The sequence below is a fragment of the Sebastes umbrosus genome, chromosome 5 (assembly GCF_015220745.1).
Source record: "Sebastes umbrosus isolate fSebUmb1 chromosome 5, fSebUmb1.pri, whole genome shotgun sequence".
Taxonomy (NCBI): Eukaryota; Metazoa; Chordata; class Actinopteri; order Perciformes; family Sebastidae; genus Sebastes; species Sebastes umbrosus.
The window spans coordinates 30,359,538-30,381,327 of record NC_051273.1 but is presented as its reverse complement, the minus strand read 5'-3'; the positions used below and the strand labels follow the sequence as shown (position 1 = coordinate 30,381,327).

At 41.7% G+C, this 21,790-nt stretch overlaps 1 protein-coding gene and 1 long non-coding RNA gene across 6 annotated transcripts in view; one reads left to right on the top strand and one right to left on the bottom strand.

Annotated features, from left to right (window-relative positions):
• pbx1b (pre-B-cell leukemia homeobox 1b) overlaps nucleotides 1-21,790 on the top strand; it is a 79,634-nt gene that overhangs the window by 33,948 nt on the left and 23,896 nt on the right. The window lies entirely within an intron of this gene.
• On the bottom strand, nucleotides 2,670-10,421 carry LOC119488445. Its single transcript, XR_005206975.1, has 3 exons — nucleotides 10,410-10,421; nucleotides 4,921-4,923; nucleotides 2,670-2,893 (listed from the first exon to the last, which is right to left on the bottom strand). It is a non-coding gene; the product is annotated as an uncharacterized LOC119488445 (long non-coding RNA).

Genomic DNA, 21,790 nt, shown 5'->3' with positions numbered 1-21,790 from the left:
AAAGTTGGCCAATTATCCCCTTGTTGACAGTTTCCAAACCATTTTATAGTTGATTCAAAGATATAAAACTTTATCGGATAAAAAAGATAAGGGACAGAGCTCTGTATGGTTTTCTTGGCTCTGGTTTATACTATCTATATTATGGGCCCTTCATGACATTTAAAACTTTATTGGACAGGACTCGGAAATCTGGGGGCAGTATATAAAATGAGGAATTTATGAGACTTTGTGGCCTTTTGTGTAGGTTGTGTTTGAAATATTGTATAGAGATGACAGATGAGCTCAGCCTGTGTGGTTTTAATGCTGCAGCCAGTTGGTAATGATGTGCAGTAAAGAGCAGGTAACAGATGCCGAAGTAAAAAGAACATGATATATCAATATTTAGCATAACAGATGTGATGTGGCTTTTTATAATGCCAATAATCCCCAACTGACCCTGTACGTCAGTAACAGCTGAGTGATTAGTAAATGTAACAACACAACGGGCTCTTTTATGTTTATTATTCCAGTTTGTCGGATACTAAGGGTTTTATTTTTATTTCCAGGGTCATCTCCTGATAATGCACTGAGATGAGGTGTGCATTTCCTGCTCAGAGAGTGATATGTTTCGAGATGCGGTTCAGGGAAGGCTATAAAAGCCCCGCGTTAAGCCAGAGACTTTTTTTTTTTTTTTCCCGAGGCAGGTGCGCATCCTCAGCCACGAGAGCAGAATTTAAAAGGAGCCGGGGAGGTAGGCTCTGCGGGGAAACCAAAGTAGGAAGTCAATAAGGCCTGAATCTTTTATGAAGGCAGAGGTATTCAGATCACAGCTCTGTCGACAGAAAGAGCAGCCTGCTGCTTATATGAGGAGACAGAGAGTAGTAGAGGGTCTAAATCTCTCCCTGATTTACCTCAATCCTCATTAATGCAGGAGCGGCTGCTCGTTACGGCTCGTGCCTCGCAGAGGAAGAGGGGAATGTTGTGAATGTACAGTCGCACACTGTGATGGAATACAAGAAGTAGTGTCATAATAATAAGCTCTGAGTGTATTTTTCTCTTGTATATTTTGGCGAGTTAGATGTCATGAACAAACACGATTTAAAGGATAATTATGTTTTATTCAGGGCTGTATAACGCGATGATAACGCAAATTTGTTTTAACGCCACTAATTTCTTTAACGCAACTTGCAATTTTTTGGTTGTAGCGGGCTCAGTTTTATCATATGAAACTAGAAAACCTAAGGAATCCATTGGTACCAACCATGTCATACTAGCTTGTCACGAAGGAGGCTAAATGACGCTCCAAAGTTATGCTAAATTTTGGCAAGGAAAACTGGCATGGCCATTTTCAAAGGGGTCTCTTGACCTCTGACCTCAAGATATGTCAATGAAAATGGGTTCTATGGGTACCCACGAGTCTCCCCTTTACATACATGCCCACTTTATGATAATCACATGCAGTTTGGGGGCAAGTCATAGTCAAGTCAGCACACTGACACACTGACAGCTGTTGTTGTCTGTTGGGTTGCAGTTTGCCATGTTATGATTTGAGCATATATTTTGTTATGCTGAATGCAGTACCTGTGAGGGTTTCTGGACAATATCTGTCATTGTTTTGTGTTGTTAATTGATTTCCAATAATAAATATATACATACATTTGCATAAAGCAAGCATATTTGCCCACTCCCATGTTGATAAGAGTATTAAATACTTGACAAATCTCCCTTTAAGGTACATTTTGAACAGATAAATAATGTGATGAATTTGAGATTAATCACGGTTAACTCTAGAAAATCATGCGATTAATCGAGATTTATTGTTTTGATCGATTGACAGCCCTAGTTTTATTACAACTTGGTTCGTACTTACGTAATTTTGCATTTAATGTACATTTCTATTGGTTATGATAACACTTGTGTTAGGTATTTTTGTTTGAAAAATGACTCAAAGAATTAATCCATTATGAAAATACTTGCCGATTAATTTTCTGTCAATCAACTAATCGTTGCAGCTCCAGATAACACTGTACTCACAATTAATTGCTGAGATGTGGGAACACGGTGACATCAATACAACAAAGTCAGATGGGGCCAAAAACAAGAGGGGTCTTGTCTAACTTGTGATAAACAAGCCAACACTTTACCCAGATTATATAAACCACTTAACTTTGAGGCAAAACTGGGAGTTAGCACACCCAATATATCTGCAGTAATCTCTCCTTGCACAAAAAACTGCTACAACTATGGTAACAGCGGGTCAAAGTTAAAACACTATGTCATTTTCTTTTCCAAATGAGTTTGGCTAACCTTGAGCTTTGTTTAAAAGTTGTCTGACTATCTAACTTGACTTGTTCCTCCTGCCCAGTCGGACTCCTTTTTAGCAATGTCACCACATTCCCACATCACAGCATCTAACTTGGTGAGTACAAGGTTATTATTACTGGTGAGAATAATGGCCAGATCTATGGAAATGAATATCTACATTATTAAAAAAAACGGGAATATCTTTTACTAGAATTAAATTGATTGAAACTCATAAAGAGAGCACTTAATATTCTTGCACATAAATTTGACAAAATGCACCATAGAGTGCTGCAGGAATGAGTCCCAAAACGAGAAATGAGTTCCGGTTCCCTCGTCTGGAAGTCAATGGGTTTTTTGAATGTTTTTTTGGCTGAAATAAGGTCTGTGGTTAACACAAGCTGAAGAGATTTTAACGTTTTATTTTACGATGTAAAATACGGCAGAAGATATCCCACTACTGAAATTTGAAGCTTTTATGTGTCTTTAAAAATGCGGTTGCTAACAAGTAGCTAAATGACACTACCAAACATCATCACGCTGAACACTAGTCCGCCTTTAGCTTAGTGGTGGCGACGTGAAGTCATGCAACCGTGGTGTAGTTCGTTTATAGCTTTTCGCAAAGTAGGTTAAATATACGCTCCGAAGTTACGCTACATTTTGGCGATTAAAAACTGGCATTGCCATTTACAAAGGGGTCCCTTGACCTCTGACCTCCAGATGTGTGAGTGAAAATGGGTTCTATGGGTACCCACGAGTCTCCCCTTTACAGACATGCCCACTTTATGATAACCACATGCAGTTTTGGGGCAAGTCATAATGAAGTCAGCACACTGACACACTGACAGCTGTTGTTGCCTGTTGGGCTGCAGTTTGTCATGTTATGATTTGAGCATATTTTTTATGCTAAATGCAGTACCTGTGAGGGATTCTGGACAATATTTGTCTTTGTTTTGTGTTGTTAATTGATTTCCAATAATAAATATATACATACATTTGCATAAAGCAAGCATATTTGTCCACTCCCATGTTGATAAGAATATTAAATAATTGACAAATCTCCCTTTAAGGTACATTTTGAACAGATAAAAATGTGGGATTAATTTGCAATTAATCACGATTAAATATTTTAATCAATTGACAGCCCTAAATGTTTCCTATTCACGGTAGTCTTTTCAACACAGGCACTACACACTAAGGGCTGAACGACCCAGTTTACCCTTCATCATCTCTGTCTGCTGTCCTCACTTCACTCAGACTTTCACAGAGTGGCTCTTGTTTACTCAGAAGAACGTCTGGGGAAGTTTAAGTTTGTTATTGATTAGGCAGACAGAGTGCATCTGAGAACTGATGTTTCGTGAAGCATCAAGCTGAAGAATAGCCGCGTTGTGTTGAGAACTGAAAATAGCCCATCAGCGCCTAATCAAATTAATGCATACTTACTGCTGCCAAGATCTAATTAAGCATGCTGGCGGAATGCACAAAGACACCAAATGACATCGGATGAAAAGGGAAAATATTAATTTGAGTGGGAAACAAATATCCAGCAGGGCTTTAATAGATTCCTGGAAAATGTAACGGTGACGATGCCCGGCTCATTCACGCTATCGCCTGAGCGCACAGGAAGGAGCAGGTGCAGCGCCGCAGAAAGGTCGAGGTTGTGAATGTTGGCCGGCTACACCGGGGCTTGTCCACAATAACGGACCCTTTTTTTTTATGTCCCTTTTTCCTTTTCCCAGAGATGCTCCGCTGGCTCTCATTGCAATTAAAACCAAGTGTCCATCAGAGGCTATCTCTGCTCTGTGTGGCCCATATGTTTGGGTGCTGATAGAGCGTGGATTACTCTGTTTGGGACACAGATAACAGGCTGTTTATAACCTTGGCAGAGTCTGGGGCCTAATCTGGCAGGAGCATATTTCCCCTTGCTCCCCGATAAAGGCCTGTTAGCAGCTTTATCACACGGGCAGATAGAAGTCGAGCCAGAGCGAGACGAGCACAGCACTGAGCCCAATCTGGCACCACACACACGGTTCTGCTGCTTTATTTTTAGAAGCCTTGTCACCCCATCACACACACACACACACATTTACACAAACACCAGCCTTGTCAGAAACAGCAATTAATTTCTACATCTGCCTTCTCGGGCAACACGAGGACCAACAAACAAATTAAAAAGGACAATGTCCTCATTCATCATTAGAGCATTTTGGAGTGTGTCTGTGCACGAGAGAAGAAACAACAGCAGGGAGATGGAGGCCATTCTCTCTTATACATGTCATTATGTTTGCTTGTTGTTTGTAACATATAATGTAAAGGTAATTAGCCTGAGCTGGAAAACACAATGTACCCCAAGCTGTTCCCATGTTTGTGTCTTTTTTTATACTCGGAATGAACGGGCATCTCAATTTATCTTCCCAAAAAAGAAAAAATATCCCTGACTAAATAAAAGGAAGCTGTTTTTCCTGCTTATACCTCTAAGTTGCTCTGGGATCCGCGTCAGCCCGCTCTGCTATTTTCTGCATCCCCATCTTGATGGCTCTGCGTAGGCACAATTAGAGAGAGCGCTCCTTTCACAGCCAGAGAAAATTGTCGTCCTCCGTAAATTGCTTTTGCCGCAGCTTAAAGAAGATCTCTTGTTACCCTCTCATTCAGTCTTCTCTTCTCGCCGCCCGCTCTCTCCCCCTTCTCTTTCGGGAAAATTGCTTTCTCGCAATCAACAGATTGCTTGCCGCACTTAGGGGTAAATACAGGTAGACTAGAGCATTAGCATAACATTATTCAGACAAGTGTCAACCTCTCGGCAGTTAGCGCTGCATCTGAGCTCAGTGTGAGGTGAAATGAAGTGCTACAGAGTTGGAGGAGCTGACGCTGCCGCCGTCGCTACTACTGCTGAGATTTTCAAGAGAGGAGCTGGAATTGGCCAAAAGTGCAAGAGTAAGAAAAGATGACAACATATCTGCACTTGAGAAAAGAAAAAAAAAAAGGAATTCAAGCATGGAAATGTGACAGTAGCATCCTGCTTCGAGTTGCCTTAACATGCACTCCCTTTTAGGCTCGTGGAGGAGTTAGATCCTGGACTCTCTGGAGGTCCGCAGCATGTAGGTCAGACCGACCTCATCATCCGACTGCTAGACATGCAGGATAGGCGAGATGGGAAACGGCTTTATTGGTGCGCCGGTGATATATGGTCCGGTGACACCAGACTGAAAACAGGGCTTGATGTTGGATCTGCTACAGGAACATTTTAATGCTTTTTCACTCGCGTCGGTTAGCTCAAATTAACCCTCACAACTAAGCATGAGTCTAATTAAGTTTCCTCATTGAAGCTTAGCACCGCTCCACTCCCATCTTCTGCATATGATTTGATACCCTCCGTCCTAAGGGATGGGCTGGTGGATAGCAGCACCGTGGGAGACACACATCCTCCTCCATTACGCCACCCTTTCTCGCTTCTTTCTTGATTGACAACAGGGGTTCCTTCTGACCTACATTTGCATCTGCTCCCTGACCCATATAGGACCCACGTAATGAACCGCTTGGCTATTTTTTTTGAGCCGGAACTTGAGTGTGGTTATCATCCTGGCTTACAGGGGGGGTGTTTAGCTGTGTAGTGTCCCCGGGGCTTTGTGTCTGGAGCTGCAGGGGCTGCACAAAGACACCATCCCATCCAGACGCCTATGGCTGCCTGCACGGCCACCCAGGCCCTTCTAGGTCATCTGATTCCTCTTCACGGTGATTACTAATCAGCGACTTGTGCTAATGTGCTGTATCACCGAGGCACAGAGGGCGAAATCATCAGCCAGATTTCAATCTTATTTGTCAGGTGCCATGTCATCAGTTCTCCTGAAGTGTCTTACCAAATATAGAGGCTAAGTCCCGCCCCTTCCGGTGGACCACCATGGGACATTATTTCTGAAAAAATATAGTACGTCAACGGCGAGAGACGAATATTTTTTTTATCCCTTCGAATTGCGCCATGAATCACACATATGATGTTTGTCAATTTAAAACATAATTTTGCAAGTCAATAAAGTCGCAGTTTGTGGTCAAATTGTTGAAGTATCAGACTGTGAAAATACGTAATCAGAAAGACTACACACACGAAAGTCGCATAGTGACGTCTCTCTCGCTGAAGCGATGATTCCTGTGTGTTTCATACTCGGATGAAGGAATGTCACGGTGAGGAGATTTAAACACTGGTTAATAAACTCGTGACAACACCGGTGTTACCGATTACAGTGGACATTTTACAAGAAAAGACGGCGCTTAATATATATAGATCGCTTACTTTGATTTTTATCGTTTGATGACTGTTTGTCTGGCCTCTCCGGTCCAGCTTTCGCTGCGGGGCCGCAGGCTTCCACCCTGCGCCGCTGCGCCATGTCCGTCCTCCTCACGGCGATTACCTCATTAACGTTATGGTTCCATTTATAGCATTGGGTTTAAATCTGAAATATTGCCAGATACGCCCTTTTGCTTTTCGCTTTGACACCAAATCCTCCGCCATCGTGTGTGTCTCTCTCGTGTGTGTGAAATCTGACTCCTGCTACTCTGTGCTGAGACTCCGTACGGAGCAGACACTTTCAGTTTCAGTTTGTAGCATCCGTCGTCCGACTATGTATAACACCGTGCTGGTACGAGAAAATTAACTGAATGGGTTTTATTTCTATAAAACAAGCAAAACGACGATGGGGGCGGTGGGCAGGTAATGTAGTCGGTGTATGCCCGACCACCGTCTAACACCGGTAACACCGGTAACACCGGTAACACCGACTACCGCGGCAAGCCCACCGCGATGTACTCACTTGAGCAACAGGTATCACTCGTTCTTTCTCTTCCCGGCTGATAAAAAGACTAGGAATCTCTGGATAAAACACATCAGGTACAATAACGTTACATTTGTGGGTGGTCATAGCTAAGTTAGCTAGCAAGCTAGTGTTGGTGACGTCTATCGTGCGAGACGAGAGATGTAGTTCACTGAGCGGTTTCACACAAAACTAAATGATACTACGACAAACCTACGACAAACTGAGACTTTCTAGACGTGCAAAATTATATATTTAAATTGACAGACATCATATGATGTGATATGATGTGTAAGGTGGGATTCATGGCACGATTCCAAAAAATATTTGTCTCTCGCTGTTGACAACTAGGGCTCTCCCGAATACCAAATTTTGGGCTTCGGAGCTTCGAAGCTTTGCGGAGCAGCGTGGCGCGGCAGGCTAGGGACAGTGATGCTGCCCCACAACTACTTACATACAAGAAAATAAAACAAATTAAAAAAGAATTATAATGATTTGGAGGTTGAATATCATGGCAACCGTCGAAGCTTCGAAGCGTTCGGGTCAGCCCTAATGACTACCGTACATATTTTTTTCGAAATAAGATCCCATGGTGGTCCACCGGAAGGGGAGGGACTTCGTTTCTCTATGGCCAATAAAGCCAAAATTCATTCAGAGTCCTATAGCCATGCAGAGCGTCAGGCTATAATGTAATCTGACTGTGCAATGAGGCTGTTATTGTTTCCTCCCAAACACTAGGAACAGTCGGCACTGGCAGCAGCTTGTACACAAATAGAGAGAGAGCGAGAGAGAGAGAGATCCCCAGGGATCCCACTGTGGATTCCACAAGCGAGCGTGAAAGCCGTTTGGTGCTCTCAAGACATGTAGCTTGTGTTAGCGCGGCAGCCATCACAGCGAAACCTGTCTGATAACCGCAATCATCACGGTGGAAATATGAGGAGCAGCTTCTTGATAAAGATGCTTTGTCAAAAAAAAATAAATAGAGATCTGTTCTCCGACACATTAAAGTGCATTTACGGCCTTTTTCTGTTCTTTTACAACACTGTCATATCATATATGTGAGCTTTCACACTGCTTCACAGTGTTGGACATGATCCCAATGTTGCGTTTTTATTGAATACATCACGCACGTGCATATACACACATCATACGTGGTGAGGTGATTGAATTTCTCTCCGGCAGAAATATAAATTTAGACTCGCAGGAACAACTCTGGAACTTGTTTCCTGGTTTCATTTCCCGTCTCTTCACCGTGCGATTTTCTCTTATCAGCAAGTGTGATATTATGTGAATAATCTCATTTCCCTGCAGCTTTTTGCAGCTTTCATAATGACAATTTCCCATATTCCTGATTTTGATGAACACCCTCGCCGCCGTAAGTGTTACAGTTGTGCGAGATAAAAACCGTCCCCTTTTGAGGGAGAAGGGGAATGAGACATATTCACCTAGAAATGGCCTTTCTTTTCATTCATTTCGCTCCTGCTTTAGTCCACCTCATTTCAGATAATATTGCTCCCATCTGTGCTGAACAATCAGAAAGGAAAGCTTTTCTAGCGGCTGCATTAGATGGCCTTTCATTTTCCTCGGGCCTGCAATCATAATGACATAATGTTGTGCACGAGCCTCTGCAGGGCTCTTCTCTCTGTCTCGTACTCATGCAGCTCCACTGTTCATGATATATAAAATACCAAATCCTATTATTTCTCCGGCTAAATAACACCGGTCCCAAAGGTGTTGTGTGATGTTTTAATGAGAGCCCCCCGATTCCCGATGCTCGACGCTGTCTTCTCTTCTGCATTTCCTTAAACTGCCAAGTAAGAGCCCCATTAATAATTCAGCTCATTAAAGTGTGTAATTAATCTGGAGCTGTGTAACAGGGAGAGACTGGGGCGCAGGGAGAAAACTCTCCAGGGGGGCGCAAGAGAAACATTGGGCTAAGAGAAGCAGCACACCCGCTGTGATGGAACCAGTTCCCCGGCACACAACCAGTTCTCCTGCATCATTTATCTGGCACGAAAAAGCTACAGAGAGGCGCCGTCGCCACCGCCGCTGCTACACACGAGACGTCTTCAGGCAACTCAGCCAATCAACAATGCAGCGCGGGTACACACAGGGCGCTGGGACTGAGTGTGTGTGCGTGTGTGTGTGTGTGTGTGTACGTGTGTGTGTGTGTGTGTGCGTGTGTGTCCTTGTGAGGAATGCGCTCTGGTGTCTGTTTACTGTAGATATTGAAGGTCAGTTTCTTGGTTTCTTGTAAGGCAAGGCTGTTTTAGTCACCACAGATTTCCTTAAAATGTATATATGAAAATGTAAGTGTTCAGAAATCACTCATTCATATATCTATATAATATATAATGATGAGATCATTATTAATATATTATATTGTCAGCCTTGTTCAAGGTATTACAACTACATTTGTTTCTATTGTGAAATTGTTATACATCAACGATTTCCTATTTTACCAAGATATATCTAGTGAATAGTGAATAGTGAATTGAATAGACATGGTTTAAATCAACAATATATATATATATACACTGTATATACATACATATATATATATAAACTGTATATAAAGTATATACATATATATATACACACACTATCTACAGTATATATACACACAACAGCAAAGAAATCCTGAATGTCTTGTATAAAATATGTTGTTTACATTAGTTTTATATTCAGTGATCCACGACACACAGCAGGTTTTAAGAGGTTATAATTTGTATAAAATAAACACTTTTCAGGTAAACAAGGTCATGTTGACATTTTGTTGGCTGCAGCATAAAAGATAAGAGGAAAGAAACCACTATGCTTATCATCATATAAAGATGTTATTTTCAGGTTGTCAAATTTGCTCCTATTTGGGGTCACATTTTGATATCTAATAACATTTAGAGCCGACTGATAAATTGTCGAGGACGATATATTGTCCGATATTAGCTTATCAAAGATATATTGGTATCGCAGTCCAATAAGTGACAAAACAGAAATACAGTACAGAAATACTAAAGATAAGTTTGAGGTCATTTAGAAACAGTAGTTTGTCTACCAGAGTGACTATTTTTGACATATATGGGTCAAATCTTAAAAACTCTAATTGAAAGGATCCATATAAAAAATGTTTGTTAATGCTACGTGTTTCATAAAATGAATATCAATGACCTATCAGATTTTTCAAACTGTCAAATATTGGTATCAGCCCACCCATTTCGAATGCAATCAACCGATTAAATGGGCATTATCTGTGGTTATCACTACCATTCTAATGCTTCAGACTGGCCAAACTGCACCTACCACGTTGTGAAAGTGAAACAAAACAACTTTAGCTTTAGGCAACAACGCTACTTGGTTAGGTTTAGGAAAAGATCCTGGTTTGGGTTAAAATAAGTACATTTGTTACCTAACTTACATACATAGCATTAGCTGTAAGTACTTAAGTTGAAAGTAACAAAAGTACGATAAAATATGTTGACTTTTGGGACACGAACAGTGGACTCCTGGGTGAAAGTCCTGCGTTTGTTTGTATGCAGACATTGTCACTCCTCATACTACGTCACCTGACGTCCTCCTTTACTCCTGTCATAACTACTACTATTTGTAATGGTGATCAATCATGTGAATAGATGATAACGGCCTGCTGAGCCTTCTAGTAGGTGTAGCAGCCCTCCTCTAACCCATATCTATAAGGCTGATAAATGCCTATTTAGTCTGCTGATATCATTCAAAGCGGGTGATCAGCCGAGAAAATCCAGTATTGTTTGGACTTCATTGTGTTGAGAGTTCTCTCTGTTTATTAGCAGGGACTCTTTGTATTGGCCAGTAGGTGTAATAACACAGCTTAACTTTGCACAGTATGAGTAGTTGCATAAAGAACTATCAAGAACAACTGCACAAACATTTATGAATGATCTTATTTTCTATTTATGGACATTTGTTACATAACCATAAAAGGGTTTCTGCTCTTCAGACGGGTCCCATCTGAATTAACACGCCACTTAACAGCACAAAGTCCAAACAAAGCGGTTGAGACGAGCCTTGTGCTGTTTGCCTTCAGATGTCTCAGGTAGACCTCAGTCAACAGTGGCATTCACACTCAGCATGCCTGCTGCCACTCTCGAGCCCTCAGCTGCTCCAGATGTGGCTTAATTTACTGCGACTTGGCTAATCATGGTGATTAAGGATTAATTACTGTTAATCACTTTTACATAAACTGGTTGGCAGTAGGAGAGCTGTGCTCTGTGAAAAATGCCACACAAGTGTGTGTAGTCAGATAGATGGAATGGGACAGAGCTGGAAGCCGCCAGGCTTCCCGATCGGGTGTTTCTCTGGGTTTATGCTGTAGTTTTTTTACTCATGAGCACACCAGTCAAATGAAGTTAACCTCTGATAATTCTCTGCATCACTTAATATTGGTCAGATAGTACGGGGCCAGTTTGTACTGAAGGTTTGGTTGAGTTTCAGCATTCCTAAACAGGAGTCGTCCTGAACATATTTCTTGCTGACGGGAGAGACACTGTCAATATTCAACACAGCAGTTGTCTCCTGGTCAGCCGAGGCTAAACAGACACTGCTGGGCTGTGCGACTGTCCTGCTACAGGAGATAAGAATGTGAAGGAGCATAGCCACTGTGAGTTCCATTAACACAGACTGACAAGGGAATCACAGGGACATCAGGGGGTCCGGGATGAGGCTGACAACAAAGCCACTGCACTGTGTGCTCGCATCACCCCCCCACCACCCCTCCCTCCCTTGTCCCCTTGCACAAGCTGAGGGTGGCAGTGTGGTCACCTTCCCTCCTTGGCCTGGTTTCACACTGTGACATGCTCGTCTGCTCTCCTGAAGGAATGGCTTTAATAAGGTAGAGCAGATCAAGGCGACTGTTAATGACATGGCAGGCCCAGTCAACACAGTGCCCGAGGCCATGGATGGCCCCAGTCTGGTGCATGCTGCTGGACGCTCGCTATCTCATGTGGGACACACAGGACACTCGTGTGGATGCTCTTTAACTGCTACCCATCCTTTATGTGGGCTGAGGAGTTGCACAGTGGAAGGAACCCAACCTGGCTTCTCTGAGCGATGAGCTGGTTTTACTTCATTATACCATTTTTGCACAAGCAGAATAAGAGAAATCTCTTTGAATAACCTTGAGTTTGGGTTTTGATATTGGGCATTGTCAAAATTGCTAATTTTGTTAACAACACCTACAAGGTGACAACATTGCGTTCAAGAATTCAGAATCAAAGAGTGGAGACTGACCACAGGTATGAAATATATGTTTCCAAAAGAGAGCTAATTTCTGCTTTATATGAACAATAAACTAAATTCTTTAAGATTCCATGAATAGAGGGTTGGTTGTAAGAGTGAGAATCACCAGAGGCCCCATGATACGATATTATCACGGTACTTAAATCACGATACGATATTATTGCGATGCGATATATTGCGATTTATTACCTTTTTTCAACTGCCAGTTATACAGTTTGTCAACATCTGTTTTATCTAATAAGAAACAGTTTTCACTCTGTTCATCCCAGAGTTTTCATTCACATATCTTGAGGTCAGAGGTCAAGGGACCCCTTTTAAAATGGCCTTGCCAGTTTTTCCTCGCCAGAATTTAGCGTAACTTTGGAGCGTTATTTAGCGTTCTTCCCTACAACCCAACATGACATGGTTGGTACCAATGGATTCCTTAGATTTTCTAGGTTCATATGATGCCGTTGAATTGTTAAGAGGTTTATAGATGATTTAATAAATGTTCGATACTTGACGTCCGTGTATTGATACAATATTGCCACGCAAAATACCGCGATACTATGCTGGATCCAGTAAACCCCCACCACCAGTGGTACAGAAGAATATACAGTATTTGTGATAGAATATGTTAGAATACTGTAAAACAGATTGTAGGAGGGCAATAACATGTACAATAACTATGCAGAAAACAACAGACCTTCTCCTTTATATTCCAATGAGCCTTGTCTGCAGCCAGAGCAGACGGCCTGTCACATAGCAGAGCAGTTTACCAGAAAAAGTTAAGACCAGTCAAACTTTTGCTGTCGGTACTGCATCGTATCATGATAGCCAATAAAGTCGGAAAGACAATTTGACAGATGCTACTTGGTCCGGCAACAGACATGTCCACTCCACAACATGGCAGATTCATCCATAATTTAGTTGGATTCCAAATGTCAGTCTGACTGCATGACATTTATTCAATGTTGAGTTGTATTATTTTAAGTTTTACACTGTTTATATCCTTAATCAGCTTGAAGGGGTCGTATATGTTGTTGATGGTGGTTCCCAACCTTGGCTTCAGGACCCAAAGAAAAATCTGAGGGGCCACAAGATGATTAACAGGATAGCTTTGTCCACATCTTACGCGCTTTATCGGTGGACAGGCTGGACTCCAAAAAATGTGTTCCCATACAACAAAACTGTATTGTCAGTTATATTTGGAGTGAGTGTTTTTGACGTATCACAAATATGTTAAGTCCGTGGAAGTCCGCATAGATAGGAGGTTAGGGTGGATGGGACAGGACCTTCACCCAGGAGGCCGCTGTTTGTGTCCCAAGTGGAACAAAAGTCTACATTGACTAATTGTAACGTAATGTTTAATGTTATGTAGGTAACTTAAGTTACGTAACAAATTATGTTTTAAACATTACCGAGTAGTTTTGTTGCATTTTGGTTTTGTTTCAATTCACAATGTTAACTACGCGTTTACAACTGAACCCTAATCTGGGAGAAAATAAATCATAACTGAGAATGCAGTTTAGTTGTATGGGAATGTCATTTTTAGGAGATAGAGTTGCAGTGGATGGAGTCTGGGAATAACCCAGAGATGCAGTTTAAAGCTTTAGAAAAAGCTAGTAAGTAGAACTTGAGCTAACATTATTTGATCAGATCATGAATGAACTTTCATGCTCAAGAAAAAATATTTATGCTACACAAAATTACATATTTTTAGGTACTTTTTTACAATCTTAGTTTCTCTTGTGAGATAGTGGATAATTTCATAGTGGAAAGTAGGTAGTGATTTTAAAGGGTCACTTGCCAAAAATGTTGGTTAAAGCAGCAGTAAGCAGAATATTTTTGGCGTCATTGGGCAAAAATTCCATAATAAACTTTCAGTGTATTGTGATTCAAGTGTTCCGAAGAAAACTAGACTTCTGCCCCTTCTCATGGCTCTGTTTTCAGGCTTTAAAAAATCTAGCCTGTGACAGGAGACTTTGGCCAATCACAGGTCATTTCAGAGAGAGAGCGTTCCTATTGGCTGTCATTCAACGGAGGCAGCTGACAATCACTCGCAAACTCAGTGCAGTACTGATCAAATATGAATTAATATTCTGTTACTGTAATGCCTATTTCTCATGTAAAATGTTTTCAGAAACATATTGTAGTGTACTGTTTAGCTGTAAAATGAGTTTGCTCCGGCTGATGGGCGGTGCTTGGTATTCTCTCAACTGATGTCAACACGGCGGCCGGGTCACAAACTTTCTCATTTTACATCTAAACAGTACACTACAAGATGATTCTGAAAACATTTTATGCAATAAATAGGCATTACAGTAACAGAATATTGATTCATATTTGATCAGCGCTGCCTAGTTTGACTGTTTGATCGGAGTTTGCGAGTGATTGACAGCTGCTCAGAGACGACAAGGCTCCAGCTCGGCTCTGATTGGTTGTTTTCCTCCGGTCTGTGAAATCTTGCAGATGCCATTAGGAGCACCGGAGGAAACAGAGGCACATGAGTTTTTTTCAGATGACCTGTCTCATGCACTACTGTCAAGATATAGTTATAGCGTTTTATAAAAATAACTTTTTTTAATCATATTTGCTCCAATCTGCCTACTCCAGCTTTAAGTCTAGTGCAATCAAAAATATTGAAACATTCTTTTTGAAAAAAAATGTTTGGCTTTGTCGACATTAACAGAACAAGGCATAGATGAAAGCCTGAGGCTGATGGTGTCACGGTCTAACTTCATCCTGAACGCAGTGAGATTAGGTCAACCATACCATTCTTCTATAGAAAAAAGAAAAAAAAGAAGTGAATGAAAACAAATAAAAAGCATTTTTCATGTAAGTTTCAATAGGAAGTGTACGTCCACTGTACCAAAGTCTATGTCGTTACTAGTGGCCCTGAGGCCTTGGTGGACCTAATTCTAATTACCTTCATTAGTGGTATCTGCAGATGACAGTGTATGTGTGATTAGTTTTTCTTAACAAAGACTTCTCTTCTGAGCTGGTGGTTCCAAAGCGGAGGGGCCACGTAGAGGATGAGAAAGCAACGCAGTGCTTTAATGTGAAGGCTGTCAGCTCCACTCCCCTTGGTTTTCACCCTCTGAAGAGCACAAGGCCTTATCGGTTTAATTGACTCTTTATCTTTTTGTTAATTTCCCCTTTAGTGCAATAGCTCCCGCTCTACCTTTTGATATGTCATTTTACATTGGCTTTTGCAGGACTTACAGGAAGTGGCTGTATAGATTACCATATTTCATAAAAAAAAAAGGCAGATTTCTTTTTACAGTGTTAAGGAGCTCAGTTGCTTCTTAATTGTCTTCATTGTCCATTAACCTCTTTGATATTGTCTGTTAACCTTTTTCCCTTAAAATGAATTACATGACTTTGTGTCTACGCTTTGAAAGTAAATGCAGTAAAAATCATTTTATTCCTCACACATCCCAAAGCTCTTTTTGTGCATATCTAATAAGTAATGTATAATTTTTATATTGCTGGCAGGAGTTTAAAGACTTGAGTCTTTACAAAGGCAAACAGAGGGGACTTAAGGGGAGCAGGATTTAACAGTTTGATGCCTGTCGTCTTCCTCCTGGTGTATGTTGGTTCTCTTTCCATTCCAGTACACTTGCGACTGTATAATGAATTATGCCGATGTTGAATTAGCATGTAGCTGTCGCTTCGGCGCTGGTGCCTGCCTTGTGACAGGACCACCGTAGCACAGGCTGGCGTCGAGAGAGGGGGGCTTCCACTGTGATTTATTAACTGTTGAAGCCACAATGAAGTGTGCCCACTGAACGCACCAATGCAAACAAATAGGGCCAGGGCTGTCACTGTAAATTCAAGCAGACAGGCCGGACCAGAAAGGGTTAATTATGCAAAAGCATTTTGGCTTTCATCAGACCCACTGGGCTGTTTTTAAGGATGGACTGATTATTCGAGGCAAGATTACATCATGACTCTGGTTTGGTAAAGGGTATGACTACATGCTGACTATCACTGTAAACATTTGAGATCAGACATATTCATTTAATCCTACCCTGATTTTATTTGATAAAGCCAAAATATATTAAGCCGCAAATATTTAAATATCTTATACAATGTTTTTAATACACAGGATGCCATAAAAGCATTCAAAAATTATTTAAAACCGCTGACACAAGATTTAACACAGCTATGTGCACTTGAATTTTAAGTGTTAGCACTGCATATTTTACCATTTTATTTTTGCATATTCCAAAGCTTATGTAAAGCTAGTTACATATCTATAGAATTAAAATAAAAAGATCCTTGTCCCTATTATTAGCCAACGAGGCTATTGCCCAATTAATGCTGATGTCTTTTTGCACTACACTTTCCTGACATTTTTCTTCTCTTTTCCTTTAATGAAGATTGAGTCTCGTGGGAAAAGAGTGTTCAATTAAAACAGAAATCAAGTTTGCACAAATTCCAACTAACAACAACAACAATGAACCCACATCCTAAACAATGTTGTAGCATTGGTGTGGTTGCATTCATTTGCTTTGCCTCACTGAGTGACAAGCTAACATTACTATTAGCAGTTGCACTTCACAAAGTCAGCAAACAGCCTCGCCATTAGCCACTTTTTTAAAATCTATGCTTAAAATCCGTAATGCTTCGTCACATTACTTTTGTGGTGTCATGATTATCTGTTCAACACGGCTCGCTAGTGTTCACCATTGTGTGTTAGCAAAAACAACAATAGCCTAGCCTGTAAACTAACACTCAAACAGGCAGGAATATTACATTTCCCCATGAAGAGTAGTTTGAGTTATAAATTGTGTGTGACAGTCCTGTTGGGTACTAGTAATTTCTTTGTTTTTAGCAGGCGGCATCCTCCAGTTCTGAAAAGTGAAGCCAGTGCAGAAGTGCCTTAAACTTGCATTCTTTCTAACAGCCAGCAGGGGGCGACTCCTCTGGTTGCAAAAAGAAGTCTGATTGTATAGAAGTCTATGAGAATATGAGCCTACTTCTCACTTGATTTATTACCTCAGTAAACATTGTAAACATGAGTTTATGGTCTCAATCTCTAGTTTCAAGTCTTCTTCAATACAGCATGATATGCAGGGTATGCTTTAGGGCGTGGCTAACTTGTAATTGACAGGTTGCTACCACGTTGTTGTCCAGTCTGGGAGTTGTCCGTGTTTTCATCTTAGAACTTTAATCCTTTCGCAGTGTGTTTACAGTTCATTTTTGTCAGCTAAACTGTCTCATTCAGTGTTCGGTTGTATTTAGCTCCATCCTCTCATGTCACTTCTGGTTCCAAAAAAACAAGATGGTGACGGCCAAAAACCAAGATGACGGCAGCCAAAATGTCGAACTCGTGGCTACAAAACCGTAGTCCACAAAACCAATGGGTGAACGTCACAGTAACTACATCCACTTCTTATAAACAGTCTGTTTTGTTTAGCCGTGATGGTGGTTGCTGCTAATGCTACCAACCTGTTACTTCTCCTTTCCCCCCCTCAAACAAAACACATATTCCGCTGCTACAAACACAGGAAGCATCACTTCCTGTGCGCTGGAAGATTTTCTTTCATCTGGAAAGACCGACCTGACACAGCAAAAGTTTTAATAAGATGTAGGCTATATGAGCTGAGTTACTATTGGCTGATTGCTCAGCAACAGAACAGAAAAGCTGATATGAAAACATCATAGGTTGTCACTTTAAAAGTCTCGTGCCCTTTGCCTTTCTACTCAAAGTGCTCTTAGAAATGTCAAGCCAGGCGTTGTTGATCTGCCTGGACACGCTGTCACTTGACCGGCATCGCGTGTCACTTTTGGCCGACTCTCCCCTTGCTGCTACCTGTGATGTAACACCGCGGATCACATTTCAGCGTCTGGGTGCAGAACGCAGGGCCTCCAAAAGGTGTCTGCTGGTTTGAACTGAGGCACCCAATCTCTGTCAGAGGCCTTTATGTTTGACCGTCCGTCTCGCTAACTGTGACAGAACAGCCCAACATCATTAATTAAACATCCGGCTTTCCCCCAATCGCCCGATCGCCACGACAGGCTGCCATGCCAACAGTCCCTGTCGACATGCCTTCGAAATCTAGAAAGGGCTTACATATGGTAATGGTTTTTGACAGCCTGCCATTTGCCTCCGTTAATCTGATAGGATAAGATATCTGGACTGCAGAGCATGGTGTGCTGTAACTCTTTGAGTCTGATATTGTTATGCCGTGAAAAAAACGGAATCGTTTTGAAGATGCAAGCAGTGTCCTGGAAGAAATCTTAATCCCCTGACAAGCTTTTGATACGATCCCAAATATTGTCACTGACTCAAAAGTGTATTTTTAGACCTGGATCTTGCTTGTATTTGCTGTCAATTTTAATATTTCTCATATTTACGAACTTCAGTGGTGTATGGCGAGGTGATGTGACAATCTGTAACAGACCTGTGTCCTTCCCCGGTGGTAACATTTTTTCCACAGAGTCTAGTTATGATGCTATAGCCCCAGGCTGCCAACCCACTTTTATTTTGCCACGGTTCATTCCCCTTCAGAGAGAAGACAGAGTTTATTCTCTGGTCTTTGTTCAATTAAGACTCACCCCAAACTCAAGAGCTGCTCTGAAATGATGCATCTCTGTTGCTAGTAGCTCAATTAATATTTTAATACCCACACCCGTCCTCATATGAGGCCGTGAGCCAATCTTCTCAAATGACTAATATATGGGGAACACAGAATGTTACACATGTGCTGACAACAAGCAACGAGGGGGGAGAAGAAGGGGGTTTAGGCAAGCTGCTTCCCCCCAAATAGGGACGTAAATCATCTCCGAGCATGATATTCCGAGCTTATCCTCAAAGACCAAGAGCCCCCCCTCAGTGTGGAAATGAAATAAATATTCCCAGATAAACAACCAGACATCCACCTCTCCAAAAGCCAATTGCCCTGCAGGGCTTCTATTTAATATCGATTTGATTTGCAAAAGGGCAGATGTTGTAGGGTTAAAAAATAAATGTCATGTTCTGCCATTCTAGTTTACTTTTCTTGTCTTCTCGGTCGGTGACATTTTGTCTTGCCGTGTGTACACGGAGCAGTAAAAACCACCGACCGGTGCACACCAATCCTGACCCGATCCGTCCTTGCATGGATGCATTTTCACTGTAAACTAGGGCTGTCAAAGTTAACGCGATAATAACATGTTAACGCAAATTGGTTTTAACGCCACTAACTTCTTTAACGCAATCGATCTTTCAGAGGTTGATACTGCTATCATATGTAACTAGAAAACCTAAGGAATCCATTGGTACCAACCATGTCATACTAGCTTGTCACTAAATAACGCTCCAAACTTACGCTAAATTTTGGCGAGGAAAAACCGGCATGGCCATTTTCAAAGGGTTCCCTTGACCTCTGACCTCAAGATATGTGAATGAAAATGGGTTATGAGTATCACAAGTCTCCCCTTTACAGACATGCCCACATCACATGCAGTTCTGGGCAAGTCATAGTCAAGTCAGCACACTGACACACTGACAGCTGTTGTTGTCTGTTGAGCTGCAGTTTGCCATGTTATGATTTGAGCATATTTTTTAATACTAAATGCAGTACCTGTGAGGGTTTCTGGACTATATTTGTCATTATTAAACGGCTTTGTTGAATACTCAATTCTGATTGGTCAAGCGTTCTTTCTTGCTATGGGTGCTGATCTGATGTCGGACTCTGGCGGACCATTTTTGTGTCAAATTATTGATTTCTTAAGTAAGTAGCCATGTAATAAGTGGGATAATGTACAGCTAGCGGGTCATTGTTGTGTCCCTTCAGGGCGATGCAAGACTGTCTGGTTTATTTCATAACAATGACCGACTCACTGTACATTATCTTGTTTTGTGTTGTTAATTGATTTCTACCAATAAATACAGTATATACATACATTTGCATAAAGCAAGTGCCCACTCCCATGTTGATAAGAGTAATAAATACTTGACAAATCTCCCTATAAGGTACATTTTAAACAGATAAAAAATGTGTGATTAATTTGCGATTAACCGCGATCAAGTATTTTAATCGATTGACAGCCCTAGTGCACACCCATCCTGCCAATTCATTCTTGCACAGATGTTGGTTTTCTTCCAACACTACACCGCAATCCTGTATGTTATTAGTAAATTCATCAGCAACCAGAGCCAATGCAGGAATGTTTTTATTCGCGCAAAGAATAAAGTGAAGCAATAAAGCCCGGTGCATGCCTCCTTGTGAGAATTGCTTGTCAACAACGGGAGGGAGGAATAAGGCATCGTCTGACAACAAGCCATCTTTGAAACGCCTCCAAGAGGGAAATGGCATCCATTAGAGACATACAGAAAATGTGTGTTCACTGAGGGGGAGGGGGGGGGAGGGGGGGGGGGGGCTCCAAATCGCACAGACACACGCGGATAATTGTTTATCCCTGGGAGAACCTTCACTGTTTGTCTGCGGGTGGCTAAGTAAGTTCACCAGCACTATTGGACAGGGAGTGCCCAGCAGACCCAAGGCTCGAAAAACATTAGGATGAATCAATTACGCTGCCATTAGCCAATAAAGTGGCCCTCACTGAGTCGTGTAATTATGACCCACAGCAAAAGCCAATTTTATGGAAGCACATTATCCCTTTTCTTTTCTTTATTAATTTTATTTGTTTGAGATAATCCCTGCATGGTTTTAATTATGTGCTTTAGGTTCAGGGTGGGATAAATAAATCATTCGCTTCCATCACTGTAGGTTTTCTCCATGTAGGGGAACTTCCCATCGCAAAGGCAAGAGATTGTTACCATTATATCTGTCACCAAGGATCAAAGTGATTAAATTAAAAATGAATACCGTCGCATCCTTTCCCGCCGAATCCACATTAACCCCACTCGGTTCCCATCAGATCGTACGATAAGAGGACGCCGGGAAGAGTATGGTATTATAGGCAGCAGCTACTTAGCTTGTTCCCAGCTCAGAGGACACTGTGTAAGTGTGACAATGTGCTGTCAATGAGGGATGACAGTACACAGCCCAACATGGCGTAATGCATTGTTCCTTCCCGGGTCCCTCCTGACAGATGCTCTCCAAGACAGCTGGATCAGCAGCAGCAAGAAATGGAGCTGGGATCTGGGCTGCATACGAGGAGAGGGGATGCGGTATGCGGCTGATTAGCGAGAGTATACACGTGTCAACAAGCGAGGCCTGGGGATCGAGTCGAGGGTTTGTGTTAATTGTCAGTTTAAGATACCTATTAATTTATTGGCGTCGAATACCCCAGCCTCGCTGAATGTAGTCGTTTGCTTTCCGTGACCTTTCTTATTTCGTCTTTCTCAAATAAAAGTCAGTCTACCAGTGTTTTTTTTCCTCTTCGCCTTCCGAGAGATCTCCTAAGAAACGACCTTCTTCTGCAACAGCCGCTCTTATAAGACTGATGTCGGAGGTACTTCCAGCCAAGTAAAATAAACACTTCATGAATGTTAAGTT